This window comes from Symphalangus syndactylus, chromosome 24, assembly GCF_028878055.3.
Source record: "Symphalangus syndactylus isolate Jambi chromosome 24, NHGRI_mSymSyn1-v2.1_pri, whole genome shotgun sequence".
Taxonomy (NCBI): domain Eukaryota; kingdom Metazoa; phylum Chordata; class Mammalia; order Primates; family Hylobatidae; genus Symphalangus; species Symphalangus syndactylus.
The window spans coordinates 7,810,091-7,836,172 of NC_072446.2; the positions used below are offsets into that span (position 1 = coordinate 7,810,091).

At 37.7% G+C, this 26,082-nt stretch overlaps 1 long non-coding RNA gene across 1 annotated transcript in view; it reads right to left on the reverse strand.

The window, feature by feature from the left end:
• Window positions 1-2,541: 2,541 nt before the first annotated feature.
• LOC134735910 (uncharacterized) overlaps window positions 2,542-26,082 on the reverse strand; it is a 447,277-nt gene continuing 423,736 nt past the window's right edge. Inside the window, exons 3-4 of the long non-coding RNA XR_010119505.1 lie at window positions 7,878-7,999; window positions 2,542-5,212 (exon numbers count right to left, since the gene is read on the reverse strand). This is a non-coding gene — a long non-coding RNA (uncharacterized lncRNA). The remainder of the gene's footprint in view (window positions 5,213-7,877; window positions 8,000-26,082) is intronic.

Here is a 26,082-nt window from a genome sequence, read left to right on the forward strand (position 1 = left end):
TGAAGGAAATGTAAAAAAATAAATAAATGAAGGAAGTTCTGTGGGAAATGTCCATAATTTCATGCCCAGAATTTCTCTATCAATCTCTTTCCCCAAAGTTCTTCCGAGAAAATAAAGTTGCCTTTCTCTCAACGTTAACTCATCACTTTTCTCATAGCATTTCCAAAGAAATATTTCCTGTCAGCCGGCCACTTAAACTTTGTGCTGTTAAAGAAATCCAAAAAGGTATCAATTTTGCAACAAAGGATAAAGAGGAGACGAAGTGAACCAACATGGCTTTTAAGCTAAATTGCCGTCACCTGTCACAGGTTGTCTAGCGAGCCTCAAGTTCCCTCTAATAAGCTTATGGAGGGTGCGGAGCAAAGGCACCTCAAGGTGCTCTGCGGGTTTTCCCCTGGTAAATTAGGCTGAAAGGAAAAGAGTCCCACCCCCCACCCCCAAACTTGGAGACCAGGGCTGCCCTGCGGAATGCTGTGCCCAGACCTCCTACTTCCACGCCCTTCCAGTCCTTTCCTCGGCTTGGAAAATTGGGCATGAGGCAAGCAAAAGGAAGGACAGAAGGCCAAAACGGGCATCCGGGAAGCCAAATTTCTGTCTCAAAAGCTCGTCTAGAAACGCGTACATAGCGCGTGCCTTGGGGACATCTCCTAAAACCCCGTTCACTGAAGCTAATTCCTCCCGAACGCCCCCACGCCGGCTGAGGATCGCAACCGCCCATCCGCCCCTCCAGCCTGTGCAGCCGCCCCCAAAACCTCCCGTGAATCGGGAAATGTCAAGGCAGCAGCGCTTGGGGAGCCGAGCAGCCTCGCCAGTTCCAAGTCTCTGGTTCGAGACCCCTCGCTTCGCCTCTTTGGGGAACTCACCTGGAGTCAGGTTTAGATGGCAGCCTCCACCCAGGGGACCGGGAAGCGGCCGCGGGAAGCGCCGCCGCGTCCTGTGAATAACGAGCGCAGCGCAGCGGAGCAGCTCCCCCTGGACTGGCCGCTCCCCGATTCCTCCCGCTCTGTCCGGGAACCGTCCCTCCGTTCTTTCCTCTCCCTCCCCTGCCTGCAGCCGCCGCGCTCCCTCCTCCTGCTGGCGGCGCAGGGCTGTGCTTCCGCCTCCCTCCTGCGGGCGCACGAGCTGCCCGCGCTGCTAATGAGCAGGCTCCAGGCTCCGCCCGGCCAGGGGTGCGCACACGCCCCACGCCGGAGACGAGCTCCCGGGAGCGGAGCTATGGATACGCCTGGTGCGGCCGCTGGAGAAATGAACTGGAGGAGGCATCCAGCATCTCACACTTTCTGGCCACTCAGCTTAACTAAGCCATAACCCCAGACTTCTTCCTACATCTCCAGTAATTTACAGGTGCTGAAAAGTCAATGAGGGGTTTGAGCACAATCTGTGTTAACAGTATTGCCAGTATAGAGATGCTAATCTGGCTAGATTCTAGGGATGAAATGTTCAAGGGACGGTATATGATTCTTTCTGGTGGTTATTTTGACATATTTTGGCTATACTTACAGATCTGTAAAATAAACCAGCAATCTTCTAATCGTGACAACACAGATTCCTAATTGAAGGCAGCTGATACTTATTAAATACCAGGCTCTGTTTAATAGGCTCTTCTTTCCCAGCTGATCTTTACTACAATTCTGTGAGCACTACTAGCACCCCTATTCTATATTTTAAGAATTTGGGTTTAACTTTTAAAACAAGACGGTCTTAAAACAAGACTAAGGATCATGTCCAACCTTGCAGAGATTCTAAGTTTCTGAGCCTAAATAATAACTGATATCTGTAGCTCCCACAACCCATAGCCTGTGTATAATGTGTTGCAGCATCTTGGATGGTACTGTGTAACTGAACCAACAAAGATAATAGGACCATCAGCAAATACACACCACGAGACTAATGAATACCTAGAATCCTAGTGAGACTTGTAAATAGTCAAGCACCCTAAGTAACAATAGTTCAAGTGCATGCTAAACATGGTGATTACTTATAAAAGAACAGCAACCAGTATGAGTGAAGACAGGCAAATAATGTTCAAAATGTTCAGAATCAATGTCCAGCCACTTATGAGTTGAATTCCCCACTCTAAAAAGGAGGCCAGATGTGATGTATTCTAAGAAGTCTACAATGGGCGTGGTCTTTTCGCAACCAAAAAGGGCTTTTTAAACACTTATTTCCCATTAAGAATATGCAATAGCTAATTAATATTAAATCTGAAAATCAGTGATAATTTATTTCAACTAACCTTACGTGAAAAAATCATTACTCATTCAAGCTTTTAGAATTAGATTAAATAGCATTGAGTATCAAATTTACTTCAACCCATAGAAATAATAGACAGTTAATTAATAAAGTAAGTAATTTAATTAACTTTACTTTTGTGTCATGATGTATTTTTCCTTAGGAAAAGGATAAGACATTTTTTCCATGGTATAAAATACTAGAATATGACTCTTATATTTTTCTTCATGAAGATTAAAGAATTAATAAAATAAGTACAGACATATTGTCAACAAATCTATCCAGATCATTCATTCTCCACTCAAGAAATTATGCTAGGCAAGCTTTATTTCTCCATATGTACAAGGCAATTCAGAGGTCAAAAATTTGAAAACACTTCAATGAACATCAACCATTAATTAACTAAGAGTAGATTTTATTTATAAACAACTTTAAAAGACTATAAAAAAGGTATAACAAACTTCTACTTTATCAGTACTGCTACTCCTGTTGAACACAAAGATATATAATTATAGTTTTCTCCCTATTTAAAATATTTATTGATTCTGGCATAATAATGTCATACTCATCCCTCAATAATCAGTGTACATGGAACCAGAAATCTTTTCTTTCACCTAGTCAATTTAAGTATTTCTGTGTTTTGCATGTTAACACTCTATTTATTCTGTGTTTCTAGTGCTTATCCTCAAAATTTTTATAGTTCCGTTCACATATGAATTCTACCAATCAGCACTATATATAAATAATGCAACGTATAAAATGTGTTAAATAAATGGATGTAAGATTTATGCTAAATTTTTCACATAGTAAGTACTTCAAAACCCTTATTATTTTTCCTTAAGCTTTTATGTGCATATATTTTATCTCTCTAACTAAAGAATAAACTTCTAAATAAGAAGAGTTTTGTCTATAAATTTTACGCATTTTAATACATTATTAATCTAAAACCTTGGACTAGAGTTTGGAATTCTTTTATGTATTCATTTATTGATTCAAAAAATAGGTGTCCATGCCATTTTTTCTAAACCTTGTGCAAGATGTAGGGTATACAATGATGTCCAGACTTTAGAGTCCTTGACCTCATGGCGTTTAAAGTGCAGTAATGTACAGTAATTTTAAAATCTATTTATTATTATTTAAAACAATCAATGAATACATTCTTGTCGAAAATAACTGAAAAGTCTGTCTGAATTCCCTGGCCAAGGCCAAAACATGAAAGCAAAAGAGCTGCCTGAAAACAGTGCAAGCCACTCTCCAGAGGGTTTCTCTGTTGAAACAGCACATCGCATTATGGAAATAATGAGAAAAATCAGTAACTGTGCAAACGACAACACATATGCATCTTTGTGGTTTCTGACCTTTTAGCATCGTCGAAGCAAGACCACAAACCTTTCAACACCAGGCGTGGTATTAGTCTTGCACAGAATATAATGTTTTCACATATTTTATTCTGATTTCCTACAAAGTAATTTCAATTTCTAGCTAAAGCTAATGGATTTTTCTAGTGAAAACATTGTGTACCGAATGACTTTCCAGTGAGATCCGCGTACCATGCGCCATTTTCATGTTCGTGCTCATTTCTCTGAAGTCTGTTTGCCTTTAATTCACCATAATAAAATTCCTTGTGTACTTTTATTGGCAACCATTGCATAGTGACACTTGCATCCAAATGTAATTCCATTTGAGCTTGGCAGTGTTTGCTTTTTTATCAGAAGAGGAAAGTTAGAGGGAACAAGGGGCAAAGATGTGTGTAAGAATATCTGAGGGACCATCACAGCATCATCACAAATTCAAGATTTTTTTGAAACATTAGACAAGGGACTCACAGCCATGCCCTGGGATGGCTGAAACACTTCACAACCTGCTCATGTTTATGACCAAAATCATCACCTAAAATGAATTCAATGTGTCAATATCATAATATTGTTTGTGTATAAGTAATCATGAAGCAGTTAGGGAAGGGAGTATAATCTAGTAAGAAATTGGAACAAAAAGTGTCAGACAAAATTCAAGAAGATTTAAAAGAAGAAAATTAACCTGTCTGATCTGAACAGAATTGGAAAAGCACATCAATCATAGCTCTATACATTGACCATAGACTTAAAGCATAACATAAAAATAAAGAAGGCAGATAACTCAGGAAAACATTTCTATTAAATCTACTCCGTAAAGTTTTCCCATACTTTTATTTTACTAACAGGAGCATACATTTAAATCTGACAAAATCATATATATTTTGTTGATTCAATTTGTAGCAGATAGAGGAGCATGTCCCAGTGCTATGACAGTGAGTTGTCACTATAACATACCACTGCTTTACATCTTACCCACAGGCTAAAATGTTTACCCCTAGAGTCGTGACTTTGTATATGACAGGAGATTGCTACTAAAAGTAAATATATTTGGCTGAAGGGTAGATACAACTTTAGGCCATTATATCATTCACTAAAATTTAGCTGGCATTTACATATTTACCTGCTTAGTTCATATGACAAATATGTTTGACAGACTGCCATATACAAAAAAAAAAGATGGAACCATCTTACAAATTTAGAGATTACTTAAAGAAATGGAACTGAAGGGTTAACTGTGATGGCAAGAATGAAGAGAGCAAAACCAGAGGGTACTTCAAGGAGAACAGGCATGAGAGAGGCATTATAATTTGGAGGGTGCTATGATTTGAACCTATGTGCCCATCCAAAGTTTGTATGTTGAAACTAAAATCCCAGGACAATGACATCAAGAGATGGGGCTTTTGGTTAAGTGATTAAGTGAAGAAGGATCCACCCTCATGAATGAGATAAACGTCCTCGTAAAAGATGCTTTAGAGGAATGCCGGGCTCCTCAGTCTCTTCTGCCATGTCGTTACGTTGTCCGTTTTTGCCCACTTTTGTCACGTGAAGACGAAGCAAGAAGGTGCCGCCTCGGGACCAACTGCCAAATCTCCACTGCCTTGATTTCGGACTTCTCAGCCCCAGAACTGTGAGAAATACATTTCTGTTTTTTATGAATTACTCAATCTGTGGCATTTTGTTATAGCAGCATACAGACAAAAACAGGGTAAACAGCCTGGTGAGAGTGGATATTTTAGAAACTTGAGATGATTCAATGTCGCTGATTCTCCATTTTCTCATATGTAAAATGAAGGAAATAATGCTGATTACTTCATAGTTCATTGTACAAATTAAATTAACTATGTAAATAAAGCAAGCAATATAGTTCCTTTTATCTAGTATACATTGTTTAAGTGTTGTTGTCATTACATGAGGAAAACAAGAACTTCCCCAAACAGAAGGATGTGGGAACCAAAACTAAGATATAAGAAAGGACCAAAGTTCACTGTGACAATCTGGTCAAGCGCTGGTTAGGGAAGATAGCATAATGTTACGCATAGATATTATTTGAGGATAATTTTCCTCCACCCCGAACTCCTCTAGCACTTTCCCTACGTCTTTCATTGCACTTCTTCATTTGTCTCTTTAATTACGGTTATTTATATAAATCTTTTAGCTTCCTACAAAAATAAGCTTGTAGTGGGACAGATTCTTGAAGATCTATGTCAAAGCAATTTTTCTATTTCCTACAGCAAGTAACCCAGTAGTAATCACACAGAATTTGTTTAAAGAATAAACATAGGAAGATTAATTTCCATTTTTTTCTTTGCTAATTTTTAATCAGAATTATACCATTGTTAGGGAGGGAGAAATTATAAATTGAGGACATGAGTATTAACATTTAAATCTGTTATTCTGCTTTATTTTAGAGCTTGCCATGTTTTGTGATTAAAAAAAGAAACAGGACATTCTATATAGCTGTTGCAAAACGTGTGGTCTGTTGGTGAACTAGCAGCACCAGCATTACCAAGATTTCCTTAGTTTGCAGGACTACTGAGTCAGAATTCGCATTTTGACAAAACTCCAGGTGATTCATGCTCTGCATTTAAGTTGGAGAAGCACTGTTCTATAGTTCTCCTTATGTCCTAAATGCATTGTCAGTGAAAGAAAATACTATACGTATGATAATAATAACGGTAATATTAACAAAAATGTAACTATTAGTAATTTTCTATGCTCTCCCAGATACTAAGTCCTTTATTTAATACTTGTGATATTTCTGCGAAGTTGCAATTGATATCACCTACTAAACTGATACTCAGAAATCTGAAGTAATTCTCCAAGGTCACAAAGCTAGTGAATCACAAACCAGATTTTTAAACTCTTGCTGCTTCATTCCAAAGACTAAACCGTTTCTAACTCACGGTTAATACATTTGCTTCTGCCTTCCATTTCCTAAATATGGTTTCCTTTCTATTTCATTAGCTTTACTTATACATGACTGATTTTTAACCCTCTCTAACATTTGCAGAATATGGTGTACTATGGTTAATAAGGACAATACCAAGTAATATCATGTTGAGAAAGCGTGCAGAAGTAGCATCAAAAAACAGACTTTTTCCAAAATGTTTACTAAAAACTTTCAATAAAAACAAGATTTTCTACTTAGAATTTCTACCTTGCATAACTCAAATGGAGCATGATTATTAAAATGACAAAAAGATTCCGTAATTGCCTAAGAGCTAAGAATAAGAATTGCTATATAAAAAAGCATAAATATGCCATATGAATGACATGTATAAGAATCATGGGAGTGCTATTTGGTATTTAGTATTTAGTTCCATTCTGCAGCATGATCGAAAAGAAGCATATGTATAGTTCACTGTGCATTATAGCACAATAAATCACCTCATTAGGCTCAGATATATGTAAAGATTTACAGTCTGGGAAAGTCCACTAGATATTCTTAATCACTTCTTAGACTGTACTGTCCCCCATATTTCTCTTTTTCTATAGAAAGGTTGCACATGGAAAGGCTTTATTTGAAATCCAGCAATGAATGGAATGTCTGTGAAGCAAGAAATAGATGGAAATTGACATTTTAAAAGAAAGTTTGGCTTCTGAAGAGATACAGCTGTGACCTTGGTCTTTTTGTTGGAGAGAAGTATTCCCTAGCCTTACTGTACTATTTTTCCCAAAGCACCCTCTCTATTGTTCTCCCTTCATCTCTGGCTCGTATCATATGGCCCCTCCCTCATTCTATCTGGTGAGTTCTGAGAAAAATGCTTAAATTCTGCAGAGAAGATTGAGAACAATGCTAAATATTCCTCAGAGAAGCAAAATATTATGTTAACAGTTTATATTTTCACATGAAATTGTCTATCTCTTCTCTCTGTCTCATGTGTGTATGTGTGTATGTGTATATATATATATATACATATAATATACAGTAGATATGTATATATAGAGTATAATATTCAGTATATATGTATATATAGTATAATATACCGTATATATGTATATATATACAGTGTGTGTGTGTGTATATATATATATACATATATATATATATATATATATATATATATGTATATATATACTACCATTTACCTCCCAGGCTATACGTCCTGACATCTTAAAAGTAGAAAGCCCTCACAGGCCGCGGTTGCTCATGCCTGTAATCCTAGCACTTTGGGAGGCCGAGGCGTGCAGATCACCTGAGGTCGGGAGTTCAAGACCAGCCTGACCAACATGGTGAAACCCCATCTCTACTAAAAATACAAAAAATTAGCTGGGCGTTGTGTTGCGCACCTGTCATCCCAGCTACTCAGGAGGTGGAGGCAGGAGAATCACATGAACCCGGGAGTCGGAGGTTGTGTGAGCCGAGACCATGACATTGCACTGCAGCCTGGGCAATGAGAGCAAAACTCCATCTGAAAAATAAAGGTGGAAAGGCCTTAAAAGACTTTTGAAAATGAGATTTGTCAAATATTTATTAGAGATGAAGAAAATAAGTGCGGACCCACACGTAACTTGTCTGAGGTCACAGAAGTAGGGACCCACACGTAACTTGTCTGAGGTCACAGAGGTAGTCATGCTGCAGCAGCCTTATTGGTTTTCCTCTATGACATGCATTATTATTGTTTTTGATCATTTCAAGAGGTTTCTAGTCGATAGTGGGACAAAATTTCTAATTTGGGAACCTAATTTTCTCTGCAAATCTTCTTTACATCTCTAGCTTATTAATACACCTCAGAAGTGTTACAGGAATTAATTCGCAGGATTTTGAAGAATATTTTGAGGTATGCTGGGAAAAATCATGTCAAGTATCAATGATTAGAAACTAAACAATCAATATTAGATATTGTAAAATTATATTTAATCTTCCATATGGCATAAATAAGTTATTTTAATGTACAGTCGTTGTACTTTGTAAATTTGCATATAAAATATTTGAAAAAATAACTTTCAATATGTAAAATGTAAATATACAAAGGAAAGGATCGGAAAAAATAGATAAAAATAATCAGGCTAAGAAAACACTACAGTGTCACCCTCAGAAGACTATAGAAGGATTCTCACCCTCGAGAAACAGAGGAACTTGAACATGGAAATGACCCTCTGCTGGCCATACTGATTATGGTACATAATTTTAAAAGGCTTTTAGAGAGAAGGGAAATGTTTTATTATGCATTCAGCACAGTGTTATGGTGATGTTTCTTAACTATCAGCTATTTTTAAAATTCCTATAATCTTTCTATAGATGACAAAGTTACATAAATATGAAGGATAAGAAGGGCCCCTGCAAACCTGATAATACAATTCTCTTTTCAATGATAACGTATTTCTAAGCGCGCATCTCCTAATCATATTGATGTGCATTTAGTGTTCTTTTACCTACACCTGTCAAAGTGGCTAAAGTAATCCTTCATGAGGAGATAATTTTTTCCTTTAGGTGACTTTTTCCGCATAATACTCTAACATTTCCAATTCCATCTTTCTCGAAAAAGTTTACATGATATACATATACAATTACTAAAACTTTGGCTGCATAAATAATTTAAATGGACTTTACTTCAAAGATAATATTTACTTTTAAAGTTGTAAACCATTGAATCATCAATTAATTAGAATTATCTTTTTCTTTATAAATAAAGTTTTTTGTCCCTACATATTTATGATTTGGAAATTTTCACCTGGAAAATTTCATTTTCAGTTGGATGCCTTGTCTTTAGTATAAAATTCAGTATTTCGATTTCAATATAATTTTTTGATGGATTTTTACCTGAAATTATGATAAAATAAGAAAAGTGAAAAATAGAGATAAACTTTAAGTACAATGTTATTTGTGCTTAATAATAAAATCAAGAAAGTAAAATATCTAAAATAATTATAACTATTTAAATAAACAAAGTATCATGTAATGGGCGAAATATTCTTCTGGCTCGTTTTTGATTCTGGCAAGTTGTTTACAGGTTCTGAAGTTCAGTTTACTCATCTCTAACATGAGGTTGAACTAGGTATGGCTTGTTTGGCTGAACTCTGTAAAGCTGGTCAAAAAAGTTGCATTTGCATTCTCCTTCCTGTTACTGTATACAATAGAATCCTTCCTGTTTCTACCATGAGATTCAGAACACAGTCTCTGACCTTTCTGAATAGTTTCCAAGTCTCCTTTTTCTCCTGAAGCCTTCTCATAAACGGCTCTACCATGCACCCTGCTTGTCAACACCAAACTCGAAGTATACCTGATGTCATCCCTTCCTTTACCATCTTCCTACCTGTATCCAATCTGTAGCTCAACCATATCAAACTTGAGAAATCTCTCTAATGCATCCATTCTGCTCATTCTGTATAATAACCACTCTAGGTCAAACCACGGCCAAACCCATCAGTTCAGTTCAATATTTTGATGGATCCCTAATGTGTCTGCATATTTCCACTTCCCCCTTCTACCATCTGTTCTCTAGAAAGCAAAGAAAGTAATCACCAAAAAAAGAAAAAGAAAAAGAAAACAGGAAAGGAATAACATCAGGTCAATGCCCTAGAAAAATCTTGCAGAAGCTTCCCAATACTTGTCCAAGAAAGCTCACACCCCATATTCGGACCTCCTAACTCTAAATGTGTGTATAACCTCATGTCATGCATCCCTCACTTAATATGCTCCGGCCACCATGGACTTCTACTACTCATACACGCTGAACATTCTCCTGTTAGAAGGCCTTGTCATGTGTTCTTCTGGTTGCCTGGAAATCTCTTGTCATCTTCTCCTCTTTCAGGCCAGAGATTAATTTCCGCAAACAGGCCTTTCTTGATCCCACCTTATCTCACTTTACCTTCAACCTCTTTTAAAAATCTTCAATCTGATTTTTCTTCATACCATATAATATGTCAATATCTCGTCTATTTATGTGCTTACTAACTTATACTGAGGAGAGCCTTTTGAATAGAATCTCAATAGGCCGAGTTTCTACAACTATGTCCCCATACCTCAATTCCCAGCACTTGGCACAGGATCGAGTACAACAAACACTTACTGACTGGATAACGAACTACTTGTAAGATAAAATCAAACCTTGCGGAATTGCAGGCATATTCCCTTACTCTTATACTCCTATGCTTAAAGTGAAAATATATTCATGTTATATTGCTCCAAATGTCCACTTCCAGTTTCTACAGAAAGAGTGTTTGACAACTCCTCAATCAAAAGTAAGGTTCAACTCTGTTAGTTGAATGCACAGAACAGAAAGAAGCTTCACAGAATGCTTCTGTGTAGTGTTTAATTGAAGATATTCCTTTTTCCACTATTGGTCTCTTAGCGCTCCGAATTTCCACTTGCAGTTTCTGCAGAAAGAGTGTTTCAGAACTGCTCAATCAAAAGTAAGGTTCAACTCTGAAAGCTGAATGCACAGAACAGAAAGAAGTTTCACAGAATGCCTCTGTGTAGTTTATATTTGAAGATATTCCTTTTTCCACTATTACCCTCTTAGCGCTGGGAACGTCCACTTGCATTTCCTATAGAAAGAGTGTTTCAGAACTGCTCAAGCAAATGTATGGTTTAACTCTGTTACTTGAAGGCACAGATCAGAAAGAAGTTTCACAGAATGCTTCTGTGTAGTTTTTATTAAAAGATATTCCTTTTTCCAATATAGGCCTCTTAGCGCCCTGAATGTCCAATTGCAGTTTCTACAGAAAGAGCGTTTCAGAACAGCTCAATCAAAAGTAAGGTTCAACTCTGTTAGTTGAATGCACAGAACAAAATGAAGTTTCACAGAATGCTTCCGTGTAGTTTTTATTTGAAGATATTCCTTTTTCCAATATAGGCCTCTTAGCGCTCCGAATATCCACTTGCAGTTTCTACAGAAAGAGTGTTTCAGAACTGCTCAATCAAAAGTAAGGTTCAACTCTGTTAGTTGAATGCACAGAACGGAAAGAAGTTTCACAGAATGCTTCTGTGTAGTTTATATTTGAAGATATTCCTTTTTCCACTATTACCCTCTTAGCGCTCCGAATGTCCACTTGCAGTTTCTACAGAAAGAATGTTTCAGAACTGCTCAATCAAAAGTAAGATTCAACTCTGTTAGTTGAATGCACAGAACAGAAAGAGGTTTCACAGAATGCTTCTGTGTAGTATTTCATTGAAGATATTCATTTTTCCACTATAGGCCTCTTAGTGCTCCGAAAGTCCACTTGCAGTCTCTACAGAAAGAGTGTTTCAGAACGGCTCAACCAAAGTTAGGTTCAAATCCGTTAGTTGAATGCACGGAACAGAAAGAAGTTTCACAGAATGTTTCTGTGTAGATTTATTGGAAGATATTTGTTTTTCCACTATACGCCTCTTAGCGATCCGAATGTCCACTTGCAGTTTCTACGGAAAGAGTGTTTCAGAACTACTCAATGAAAAGTGAGACAAACTCTGTTAGTTGAATGCAGAGAAGAGAAAGAAGTTTCAGAAAAGGTTTCTGTGTAGTTTTTATTTGGAGATATTCCTTTTTCCACTATAGGCCTCTTAGAGCTCAAATGTCCACCTGCATTTTCTACAGAAAGAGTGTTTCAGAACTGCTCCATCAAAAGTATGGTTTAACTTTGTTAGTTGAATGCACAGATCAGAAAGAACTTTCACAGAATGCTTCCCTGTAGTTTTTATGTGTAGATATTCCTTTTTCCAATATAGGCCTCTTAACGCTCCGAATGTCCACTTGCAGTTTCTTCAGAAAGAGAGTTTCAGAACTGCTCAATCAAAAGTAAGGTTCAACTCTGTTAGTTGAATGCACAGAACAGAAAGAAGTTTCACAGAATGCTTCTGTCAAGTTATATTTGAAGATATTTGTTTTTGCACTTTATGCCAATTAGCGCTCCGAATGTCCACTTGCAGTTTCTATAGAAAGAGTATTTCAGAACTGCTGAATCAAAAGTAAGGCTCAACTCTGTTAGTTGAATGCAGAGAACAGAAAGAAGTTTCAGAGAATGCTCCTGTGTAGTTTTTATTTGGAGATATTCCTTTTTTCACTATAGGCCAATTAGCGGCCCTAACGTCCACTTGCAGTTTCTACAGAAAGAGTGTTTCAGAACTGCTCAATCAAAGGTAAGGTTCAACTCTGTTAGTTGAATGCACAGAACAAAATGAAGTTTCACAGAATGCTTCGTTGTAGTTTTTATTTGAAGATATTCCTTTTTCCACTATAGACGTTATAACGCTCCGAATGTCCACTTGCAGTTTGTACAGAAAGAGTGTTTCAGAACTGCTGAATCAAAAGTAAGGCTCAAATCTGTTAGTTGAATGCAGAGAACAGAAAGAAGTTTCAGAGAATGCTTCTGTGTAGTTTTTATTTGGAGATATTCCTTTTTCCACTATAGGCCTCTTAGCGGTCCGAATGTCCACTTGCAGTTACTACATAAAGAGTGTTTCAGAACTGCTCAATCAAAGGCAAGGTTCAACTCTGTTAGTTGATTGCACAGAACGAAATGAAATTTCACAGAATGCTTCTGTGGAGTTTTTATTTGAAGATATTCCTTTTTCCACTCTAGGCCTCTTAGCGCTCCGAATTTCCACTTGCAGTTTCTACAGAAACAGTGTTTCAGAACTGCTCAATCAAAAGTAAGATTCAACTCTGTTAGTTGAATGCACAGAACAGAAAGAAGTTTCACAGAATGCTTCTGTGTAGTTTATATGTGAAGATATTCCTTTTTCCACAATTACCCTCTTAGCGCTCCGAATGTCAACTTGCATTTTCTACTGAAAGACTGTTTAAGAACTGCTAAATCAAAAATATGGTGTAACTCTGTTAGTTTAATGCACAGATCAGAAAAGAGTTTCACAGAATGCTTCTGTGTAGTTTTAATTTCAAGATATTCCTTTTTCCAATATAGGCCTCTTAGCGCTCCGAACGTCCAATTGCAGTTTCTACAGAAAGAGTGTTTCCGAACGGCTCAATCAAAAGTAAGGTTCAACTCTGTTAGTTGAATGCACAGAACAGAAAGAAGTTTCACAGAATGCTTCTGTCCAGTTTTATTTGAAGATATTTGTTTTTCCACTTTACGCCTCTAAGCGCTCCGAATGTCCCCTTGCAGTTTCAACAGAAGGAGTGTTTCAGAACTGCTGAATCCAAAGTAAGGTTCAACTCTGCTAGTTGAATGCACAGAACAGAAAGAAATTTCACAGAATGCTTCTGTGTAGTTTATATTTGAAGAGATTCCTTTTTCCACAATTACCCTCTTAGCGCTCTGAATGTCCACTTGCATTTTCTGCTGAAAGACTCTTTCAGAACTGCACAATCAAAACTATGGTTTAACTCCATTAGTTGAAGGCACAGATCAGAAAAGAGTTTCACAGAATGCTTCAGTGTAGTTTTTATTTGAAGATATTCCTTTTTCCAATATAAGCCTCTTAGTGCTCAGAATGTCCAATTGCAGTTTCTGCAGAAAGAGTGTTTCAGAACAGCTCAATCAAAAGTAAGTTTCAACTCTGTTAGTTGAATGCACAGAAAAAAATGAAGTTTCACAGAATGCTTCCGTGTAGTTTTTATTAGAAAATATTCCTTTTTCCAATATAGGCCTCTTAGCTCTCCGAATGTCCACTTGCAGTTTCAACAGAAAGAGTGTTTCAGAACTGCTCAATCAAAAGTAAGGTTCAACTCTATTAATTGAATGCCCAAAATAGAAAGAAGTTTCACAGAATGCTTCTGTGTAGTTTATATTTGAAGATATTAATTTTTCCACTATTACCCTCTTAGCGCTCTGAATGTCCACTTGCAGTTTCTACAGAAAGAATGTTTCAGAACTGCTCAATCAAAGTAAGATTCAACTTTGTTAGTTGAATGCACAGAACAGAAAGAAGTTTCACAGAATGCTTCTGTGTAGTATTAATTGAAGATATTCGTTATTCCACTATAGGCCTCTTAACACTCCGAAAGTCCACTTGCAGTTTCTACAGAAAGAGTGTTTCAGAACGGCTCAATCAAAAGTAAGGTTCAACTCTGTTAGTTGAATGCAAGGAACAGAAAGAAATTTCACAGAATGTTTCTGTGTAGTTTTATTTGAAGATATTTGTTTTTCCACTATACGCCTCTTAGCTATGCGAATGTCCACGTTCAGTTTATACAGAAAGAGTGTTTCAGACCTACTCAATGAAAAGTAAGACAAACTCTGTTAGTTGAATGCAGAGAAGACAAAGAAGTTTCAGAGAATTCTTCTGTGTAGTTTTAATTTGGAGATATTCCTTTTTCCACTGTAGGCCTCATAGCGCTCAACTGTCCACCTGCATTTTCTACAGAAAGGGTGTTTCAGAACTGCTCAATCAAAAGTATGGATTAACTCTTTTACTTGAATGCACAGATCAGAAAGAAGTTTCACAGAATGCTTCTGTGTAGTTTTTATGTGTAGATATTCCTTTTTCCAATATAGGCCTCTTAGCGATCTGAATGTCCAATTGCAGTTTCTACAGAAAGAGTGTTTCCGAATGGCTCAACCAAAAGTAAGGTTCAACTCTGTTAGTTGAATGCACAGAATAGAAAGAAGTTTCACAGAATGCTTCTGTCTAGTTTTGTTTGAAGATATTTGTTTTTCCACTTTACGCCTCTTAGCGCTCCGAATGTCCACTTGCAGTTTCTACAGAAAGACTGTTTCAGAACTAAAGAATCAAAAGTAAGGCTCAACTCTGTTAGTTGAATGCAGAGAACAGAAAGAAGTTTCAGAGAATTCTTCTGTGTAGTTTTTATTTGGAGATATTCCTTTCTCCACTATAGGTCTCTTAGCGGTCCGAATGTCCACTTGCAGTTTCTACATAAAGAGTGTTTCAGAACTGCTCAATCAAAGGTAAGGTTCAACTCTGTTAGTTGAATGCACAGAACAAACTGACGTTTCACACAATGCTTCTGTGTAGTTTATATTTGAAGATATTCCTTTTCCCACTCTAGGCCTCTTAGAGCTCCGAATGTCCAATTGCAGTTTCTACAGAAAGAGTGTTTCAGAACGGCTCAATCAAAAGAAAGGTTCAACTCTGTTAGTTGAATGCACAGAACAGAAAGAAGTATCACAGAATGCTTCTGTGTAGTATTTATTTGAAGATATTCGTTTTACCACTATAGGCCTCTTAGCCCTTGGAATATCCACTTGCATTTTCTACAGAAAGAGTGTTTCAGAACTGCTCAATCAAAAGTATGGTTTAACTCTGCTAGCTGAATGCACAGATCAGAAAGAAGTTTCACAGAATGCTTCAGTGTAGTATTAATTTGAAGATGTTCCTTTTTCCACTGTTACCCTCTTAGCGCTCCGAATGTAAACTTGCAGATTCTACAGAAAGGGTGTTTAAGAACTGCTCCTTCAAAAGTAAGGCTCAACTCTGTTAGTTGAATGCAGAGAACAGAAAGAAGTTTCAGAGAATGCTTCTGTGTAGTTTTTATTTGGAGATATTACTTTTTCCACTATTACCATCTTAGCGCTCGGAATGTCCACTTGCATTTTCTACAGAGAGGGTTTAAGAAATGCTCAATCAAAAGCATGGTTTAAATCTGTTAGCTGAATGCACAGATCAGAAAGAAGTTTCACAGAATGCCTCTGTGTAGTATTTATTTGGAGATATTCATTTTTCCATTATAGGACTCTTAGCGTTCAGAATGTCTAATTGCACAATGTACAGAAAGAGTGTTTCAAAACTGCTCCTTCAAAAGTAAGGCTCAACTCTGTTAGTTGAATGCACGGAACAGAAAGAACTTTCAGAGAATGCTTCTGTGTAGTTTATATTTGAAGATATTCCTTTTTCCACTATTACCATCTTAGCGCTCCGAATGTCCACTTGCATTTTCTACAGAAAGAGTGTTTCAGAACTGCTCAAACAAAAGTATAGTTTATATCTGTTAGCTGAATGGACACATCAGAAAGAAGTTTCACAGAATGCTTCGGTGTAGTTTTTATTTGAAGATATTCTTTTTCCCAATATAGGCCTCTTAGCGCTCAGAATGTCCAATTGCAGTTCCTACAGAAAGAGGGTGTCAGAACGGCTCAATCAAAAGTAAGGTTCTACTCTGTTAGTTGAATGCACAGAACAGAAAGAAGTTTCAAAGAATGCTTATGTGAAGTTTATATTTGAATATATTCCTTTTTCCATTGTTACCCTATTAGCGCTCCGAATGTCCACTTGCATTTTCTACAGAAGGAGTGTTCAGAACTCCTCAATCAAAAGTATATTTTAATTCTGTTAGTTGAATACACAGATCAGAAAGAAGTTAAACAGAATGCTTCTGTGTAGTTTTCATTTGAAGAAATTCCTTTTTCCAATATAGGACTCTTAGCGCTCAGAATGTTCAAATGCAGTATCTACAGAAAGCGTGTTACAGAACTGCTCAATCAAAAGTAAGGTCCAACTCTGTTAGTTGAATGCACGGAACAGAAAGAAGTTTCAGAGAAGGCTTCTGTGTAGTTTATATTTGAAGGTATTCCTTTTTCCACTATTACCCTCTTAGCGCTCCGAATGTCCACTTGCATTTTCTACAAAAAGAGTGTTTCAGAACTGCTCAAACAAAAGTATGGTTTAAATTTGTTAGCTGAATGTACAGATCAGAAACAATTTTCACAGAATGCTTCTTTGTAGTTTTTATTTGAAGATATTCTTTTTCGAAATATAGGCCTCTTAGCGCTCAGAATGTCCAATTGCAGTTTCTACAGAAAGAGTGTTTCAGAACGGCTCAATCAAAACTAAGGTTCAACTCTGTTAGTTGAATGCACAGAACAGAAAGAAGTTTCACAGAATGCTTCTGTGTAGTATTTATTTGAATATATTCCATTTTCCACTATTAACCTCTTAGCGCTCCGAATGTCCACTTGCATTTTCTACAGAGAGGGTTTAAGAACTGCTCAACCAAAAGCATGGTTTAAATCTGTTAGCTGAATGCACAGATCAGAAAGAAGTTTCACAGAATGCTTCTGTGTAGTATTTAGTTGGAGATATTCATTTTTCCAATAGAGGACTCATAGCGTTCAGAATGTCTAATTGCACAATGTACAGAAAGAGTGTTTCAGAACTGCTCCTTCAAAAGTAAGGCTCAACTCTGTTAGTTGAATGCACGGAACAGAAAGAACTTTCAGAGAATGCTTCTGTGTAGTTTATATTTGAAGATATTCCTTTTTCCACTATTACCATCTTAGCGCTCCGAATGTCCACTTGCATTTTCTACAGAAAGAGTGTTTCAGAACTGCTCAAACAAAAGTATAGTTTATATCTGTTAGCTGTATGGACACATCAGAAAGAAGTTTCACAGAATGCTTCGGTGTAGTTTTTATTTGAAGATATTCTTTTTCCCAATATAGGCCTCTTAGCTCTCAGAACGTCCAATTGCAGTTCCTACAGAAAGAGGGTGTCAGAACGGCTCAATCAAAAGTAAGGTTCTACTCTGTTAGTTGAATGCACAGAACAGAAAGAAGTTTCACAGAATGCTTATGTGAAGTTTATATTTGAATATATTCCTTTTTCCATTGTTACCCTTTTAGCGCTCCGAATGTCCACTTGCATTTTCTACAGAAGGAGTGTTCAGAACTCCTCAATCAAAAGTATATTTTAATTCTGTTAGTTGAATACACAGATCAGAAAGAAGTTAAACAGAATGCTTCTGTGTAGTTTTCATTTGAAGATATTCCTTTTCCCAATATAGGACTCTTAGCGCTCAGAATGTCCAATTGCAGTATCTACAGAAAGCGTGTTTCAGAACTGCTCAATCAAAAGTAAGGTCCAACTCTGTTAGTTGAATGCACGGAACAGAAAGAAGTTTCAGAGAATGCTTCTATGTAGTTTATATTTCAAGGTATTCCTTTTTCCACTCTTACCCTCTTAGCGCTCCGAATGTCCACTTGCATTTTCTACAAAAAGAGTGTTTCAGAACTGCTCAAACAAAAGTATGGTTTAAATTTGTTAGCTGAATGCACAGATCAGAAACAATTTTCACAGAATGCTTCTTTGTAGTTTTTATTTGAAGATATTCTTTTTCGAAATATAGGCCTCTTAGCGCTCAGAATGTCCAATTGCAGTTTCTACAGAAAGAGTGTTTCAGAACGGCTCAATCAAAACTAAGGTTCAACTCTGTTAGTTGAATGCACACATCAGAAAGTAGTTTCACAGAATGCATCTGTGTAGTTTTTATTTGAAGATATTCTTTTTCCCAATATAGACCTCTTAGCGCTCAGTATATCCAATTGCAGTTTCTACAGAAAGAGAGTTTCAGAACGGCTCAATCTAAAGTAAGGTTCAACTCTGTTAGTTGAATGCACAGAACAGAAAGAAGTTTCAGAGAATGCTTCTGTGTAGTTTATATTTGAATATATTCATTTTTCCAGTATTACCCTCTTAGCGCTCTGAATGTCCACTTGCATTTTCTACAGAAACTGTGATCAGAACTGCTCAATCAAAAGTGTGGTTTAACTCTCTTAGTTGAATGCACAGATCAGAAAGAAGTTTCACAGAATTATTCTGTGTAGATTTTGTTTGAAGATATTCCTTTTTCCAATATATGACTATTAGCGCTCATAATGTCCAATTGCAGTATCTACAGAAAGAGATTTTCAGAACTGCTCAATCAAAAGTAAGGTTCAACACTGTTAGGTGAATGCACTGAACAGAAAGTTGTTTCGGAGAATGCTTCTGAGTAGTTTATATTTGAAGCTATTCCTTTTTCCACTATTACCCTCTTAGCGCTCCGAATGTATAGTTGTATTTTCTACAGAAATAGGGTTTCGGAACGCCTCAATCAAAAGTAAGGTTGAACTCTTTTAGTTGAATGCACAGAACAGAAAGAAGTTTCACAGAATGCTTCTGTGTAGTATTTATTTGATGATATTTCTTTTTCCAATATTACCCTCTTAGCGCTCCGAATGTCCACTTAGAGTTTCTACAGAAAGAGTGTTCACAACTGCTCAATCAAAAGTATGGTTTTACTCTGTTAGTTGAATGCACAGATCAGAAAGAAGTTTCACAGAATGCTTCTGTGTAGTTTTTATTTGTAGATAATCTTTTTCCCAATATAGGATTCTTAGCGCTCAGAATGTCCAATTGCAGTTTCTACAGAAAGAGTATTTCAGAACGGCTCAGTCAAATGTAAGGTTCAACTCAGTTAGTTGAATGCACAAAACAGAAAGTAGTTTCACAGAATGCTTCTGTGTAGTTCATATTTGAATATATTCCTTATTCCAGTATTAACCTCTTAGCGCTCCGAATGTCCACTTGCATTTTCTACAGAAAGAGTGTTCAGAACTGCTCAATGAAATGTATGGTTTTACTCTGTTATTTGAATGCACAGATCAGAAAGAAGTTTCACAGAATGCTTCTGTGTAGTTTTTATTTGTAGATATTATTTTTCCCAATATAGGCCTCTTAGCGCTCAGAATGTCCAATTGCAGTTTCTACAGAAAGAGTGTTTCAGAACGGCTCAATCAAAAGTAAGGTTCAACTCTGTTAGTTGAATGCACAGAACAGAAAGAAGGTTCATACAATGCTTCTGTGTAGTTTATATTTGAAGATATTCCTTTTTCCACTATTACCCACTTAGCGCTCCGAATGTCCAGGTGCATTTTCTACAGAAAGAGTGTTTCAGAACTGCTTAATCAAAAGTATGGTTTAACTCTGTTAGCTGAATGCACAGATCAGAAAGAATTTTCACAGAATGCTTCTGTGTAGTTTATATTTGAATATATTCCTTTTTCCACTACTACCCTCTTAGCACACCAAATGTCCAGTTGCATTTTCTACAGAAAGAGTGTTCAGAACTGCTCAATGAAATCTATGGTTTAACTCTGTTAGCTGAATGCACAGATCAGAAAGATGTTTCACAGAATGCTTCTGTGTAGTTTTCTTTGAAGATATTCTTTTTCCCAATATAGGCCTCTAAGCGCTCAGATTGTCCAATTTCAGTTTCTACAGAAAGAGTGTTTCAGAATGGCTCAATCAAAAGTAAGGTTCACCTCTGTTATTTGAATGCACAGAACAGAAAGTAGTTTCACAGAATGCTTCTCTGTAGTTCATATTTGAAGATATTCCTTTTTCCACTATTACCCTCTTAGAGCTCCGAAAGTCCACTTGCATTTTCTACAGAAAGAGTGTTCAGAACTGCTCAATCAAAAGTAAGGTTCAATACTGTTAGTTGAATGCACAGAACAGAAAGAAGTTTCAGAGAATGCTTCTCTGTAGTTTATATTTGAAGATATTCCTTTTTCCACTATTACCCTCTTAGCGCTCCGAATGTCCACTGGTAGATTCTACACAAATAGAGTTTCAGAACTGCTCCTTCAAAAGTAAGGCTCAACTTTGTTAGTTGAATGCAGAAAACAGAAAGGAGTTTCAGAGAATGCTTCTTTGTAGTTTTTATTTGGAGGTATTCCTTTTTCCACTATTACAATCTTAGCGCTCCGAATGTAAACTTGCATTTTCTACAGAAAGAGTGTTTCATAACTGCACAATCAAAAGAATGCTTTAAATCTATTAGCTGAATGCACAGATCAGAAATATGTTCCACAGAATGTTTCTGTGTATTCTTTATTTGAAGATATACTTTTCCCAATATAGGCCTCTTAGCGCTCAGAATGTCCAATTGCAATTTCTACAGAAAAAGTGTTTCAGAACGGCTAAATCAAAAGTAAGGTTCAACACTGTTAGTTGAATGCACAGAACAGAAAGAAGTTTCACAGAATGCTTCTGTGTAGTTTATATATGAATATATTCCTTTTTCCACTATTAACCTCTTAGCGCTCCGAATGTCCACTTGCATTTTCTACAGAAAGAGTGTTCAGAACTGCACAATCAAAAGTATGGTTTAACTCTGTTAGCTGAACGCACATATCAGAAATAAGTTTCACAGAATGCTTCTGTGTAGTTTTTATTTGAAGATATTCTTTTTCCCAATATAGGCCTCTTAGCGCTCAGAATGTCCAATTGCAGTTTCTACAGAAAGAGTGTTTCAGAATGGGTCCCTCAAAAGTAAGGTTCAACTCAGTTAGTTGAATGCACAGAAGAGAAAGTAGTTTCACAGAATGCTTCTGTGTAGTATTTAGATGAATGTATTGCTTTTTCCACTATTACCCTCTTAGCGCTCCGAATGTCCACTTGCAATTTCTACAGAAAGAGTGTTTCAGAACTGCTCCTTCAAAAGTAAGGCTCAACTCTGTTAGTTGAATGCAGAGAACGGAAAGGAGTTTCAGAGAATTCTTCTGTGTAGTTTACATTTGGAGATATTCCTTTTTCCACTATTAAAATCTTAGCGCTCCGAATGTCCACTTGCATTTTCTACAGAAAGAATTTTTCATAACTGCTCAATCAAAAGTATGGTTTAACTCTGTTAGTTGAATGCACAGATCAGAAATAAGTTTCACATAATGCTTCTGTGTAGTTTTTATTTGATGATATTCTTTTTCCCAATATAGGCTTCTTAGGGCTCAGAATGTCAAATTTCAGTTTCCACAGAAAGAGTGTTTCAGAACGGCTCAATCAAAAGTAAGGTTGAACTCTGTTAGTTGAATGCACAGAACAGATATATGTTTCACAGAATACTTCTGTTTAGTTTATATTTGAATATGTTCCTTTTTGCACTATTACCGTCTTAGCGTTCCGAATGTCCACTTGCATTTTGTACAGAAAGAGTGTTCAGTATTCGTCAATCAAAAGTATGATTTAACTCTGTTAGCTGAATGCACAGATGAGAAAGAAGTTTCAAAGAATGCTTCTGTGTGGTTTTAATTTGAAGGTAGTCCTTTTTCCAATATAGGCCTCTTAACGCTTCTAATATCCAATTGCAGTTTCTACAGAAAGAGTGTTTCAGAACGTCTCAATCAAAAGAAAGTTTCAAGTATTTTAGTTGAATGCACAGAACAGAAAGAAGTTTCACAGAATGCTTCTGTGTAGTATTTAGTTGAAGACATTCCTTTTTCCACTATTACCATCTTAGCGCTCCGAATGTCCACTTGCAGTTTCTACAGAAAGAGTGTTTCAGAACTGCTCCTACAAAAGTAAGGCTCAAATCTGTTAGTTGAAAGCAGAGAACAGAAAGGAGTTTCAGGGAATGCTTCTGTGTAGTTTTTATTTGGAGATATTCCTTTTTCCACTATTACAATATTAGCGCTCCGAATGTCTACTTGCATTTTCTACAGAAAGAGTTTTTCATAACTGCTCAATCAAAAGTAAGGTTGAACTCTGTTAGTTGAATGCACAGAACAGACAGAAGTTTCACAGAATGCTTCTGTGTGGTTTATATTTGAATATATTACTTTTTGCACTATTACCCTCTTAGCGCTCCGAATGTCCACTTGCATTTTCTACAAAAAGAGTGTTCAGAACTGCTCAATCAAAGCTATGGTTTAACTCTGTTAGTTGAATGCACAGATCAGGAAGAAGTTTCACAGAATGCTTCTGTGTAGTTTTTATTTGAAGATATCCTTTTTTCCAATATAGGCCTCTTAGCGCTCAGAAAGTCCAATTGCAGTTTCTACACAAAGAGTGTTTCAGAACTGCTCCTTCAAAGTGAGGCTCAACTCTTTTAGTTGAATGCAGAGAACAGAAAGGAGTTTCAGAGAATGCTTCTGTATAGTTTTTATTTGGAGATATTCCTTTTTCCACTATTATAATCTTAGCGCTCCGAATGTCCACTTGTATTTTCTACAGAAAGTGTGTTTCATAACTGCTCAATCAAAAGTATGGTTTAACTCTGTTAACTGAATGCACAGATCAGAAATAAGTTTCACAGAATGCTTCTGTGTAGTTTTTATATGAAGTTATTCTTTTTCCCAATACAGGCCTCTTAGCGCTCAGAATGTCCAATTGCAGTTTCTACAGAAAGAGTGTTTCAGAACGGCTCAATCAAAAATAAGTTTCAACTCAGTTAGTTGAATGCACAGAACAGAAAGAAGTTTCACAGAATGCTTCTGTGTAGTTTATATTTTAATATATTCCTTTTTCCAATATTACCCTCTTAGCGCTCCGAATGTCCACTTGCATTTTCTACAGAAAGGGTGTTCAGAACTGCTCAATCAAAAGTATGGTTTAACTCTGTTATTTGAATGCACAGATCAGAAAGAAGTTTCACAGAATTCTTCTGTGTAGTTTTTATTTGAAGATATTCCTTTTTCCAATATAGGACTCTTAGCGCTCTGAATGTCCAATTGCAGTATCTACAGAAAAAGTGTTTCAGAACTGCTCAATCAAAAGTAAGGTTCAATACTGTTAGTTCAATGCACAGAACAGAAAGCAGTTTCAGAAAATGCTTCTGTGTAGTTTATGTATGAAGATATTCCTTTTTCCACTATTACCCTCTTAGCGCTCCGAATCTCCACTTGCATTTTCTACAGAAAGAGTGTTTCAGAACATCTCAATCAAAAGTAAGGATCGACTGCTGCTGCTGCTGAGGCCGCGCGGCGGACACGCTGCCGTCTCGGGCCGGGCGGGCCGGGGGCGGGGGCTGTTCTTTTTTGACTTGTTTTTTTTCTTTCCAACATTTATTTCAGGTTCAAGGAGTAGTACATGTGCAAGTTTTCAAGTTTTTTCCTGGTTAATCACAAACATCTATAACTACCAAACACAGCTTCTGAACAGCATTGAGTGTTTGTCATTCTACCCTGAAATAATGTGATTCCAACAGAAGCAAGCTCCAGAGGGTATGAATGAAAAAAGAAGGAAAGTATAACTCTAATAAATCTTTCCTTGGGATTGCGGATTTCCGGCCAAGATGGCCGAATAGGAACAGCTCCGGTCTCCAGCTCCCAGCCCCAGCGACACAGAAGACGGGTGATTTCTGCATTTCTGCTTGAGGTACCGGTTTCATCTCACTAGGGAGTGCCTAACAGTGGGTTCAGGACAGTCGGTGAAGCGCACTGTGCGCGAGCCGAAGCAGGGCGAGGCATTGCCTCACTCGGGAAGCGCAAGGGGTCAGGGAGTTCCCTTTCCTAGTCAAAGAAAGGGAAAACAGACGGCACCTGGAATATCGGGTCAGTCCCGTCCTAATACTGCGCTTTTCCAACGGGCCTGGAAAACGGCACACTAGGAGATTGTGTCCCGCACCTGGCTCGGAGGGTCCTATGCCCACGGAGTCTCGCTGATTGCTAGCACAGCAGTCTGAGATCACGCTGCAAGGCGGCAACGAGGCTGGGGGAGGGGCGCCCGCCATTGCCCAGGCTTGCTTAGGTAAACAAAGCAGCCAGGAAGCTCGAACTGGGTGGAGCCCACCACAGCTCAAGGAGGCCCGCCTGCCTCTGTAGGCTCCACCTCTGGGGGCAGGGCACAGACAACCAAAAACTCAGCGAGAACCTCCACAGCCTTAAATGTCCCTGTCTGACGTGGTTCTCCCAGCACGCAGCTTGTGATCTGAGAACGGACAGACTGCCTCCTAAAGTGGGTCCCTCACCCCTGAGCAGCCTAACTGGGAGGCACCCCCCCAGTGGGACAGACTGACACCTCATTCAACCGGGTACTCCTCTGAGACAAAACTTTCAGAGGAACTATCAGACAGCTGAATTTGTGGTCTCACGAAAATCCGCTGTTCTGCAGCCACCAGTGCTGACACCCAGCCAAGCAGGGTCTGGAGTGGACCTCTAGTAAACTCCAACAGACCTGCAGCTGAGGGTCTTGTCTGGTAGAAGGAAAACTAACAAACAGAAAGGACATCCACACCAAAAACCCATCTGTACATCACCATCATCGAAGACAAAAAGTAGACAAAACCACAAAGATGGGGAAAAAACAGACCAAAAAAACTGGAAACTCTAAAAAACAGAGCACCTCTCCTCCTCCAAAGGAACGCAGTTCCTCACCAGCAACGGAACAAAGCTGGATGGAGGATGACTTTGATGAGTTGAGAGAAGAAGGCTTCAGACGATCAAACTACTCTGAGCTACGAGAGGAAATTCAAAACAATAGCAAAGAAGTTAAAAACTTTGAAAAAAAATTAGAAGAATGGATAACTAGAATAACCAATGGAGAGAAGGGCTTCAAGGAGATGATGGAGCTGAAAGCCAAGTTTCGAGAACTACGCGAAGAATGCAGAAGCCTGAGTAGCAGATGCGATCAACTGGAAGAAAGGGTATCGCTGATAGAAGATGAAATGAATGAAATGAAGAGAGAAGGGAAGTTTAGAGAAAAAAGAATAAAAAGAAATGAACAAAGCCTCCAAGAAATTTGGGACTATGTGAAAAGACCAAACCTACGTCTGATTGGTGTACCTGAAAATGATGGGGAGAATGGAACCAAGTTGGAAAACACTCTGCAAGATATTATCCAGGAGAACTTCCCCAATCTAGCAAGGCAGGCCAGCATTCAGATTCAGGAAATACAGAGAACGCCACAAAGATACTCCTCGAGAAGGGCAACTCCAAGACACATAATTGTCAGATTCACCAAAGTGGAAATGAAGGAAAAAATGTTAAGGGCAGCCAGAGAGAAAGGTCGGGTTACCCACAAAGGGAAGCCCATCAGACTAACAGCTGATCTCTCAGCAGAAACTCTACAAGCCAGAAGAGAGTGGGGGCCGATATTCAACATTCTTAAAGAAAAGAATTT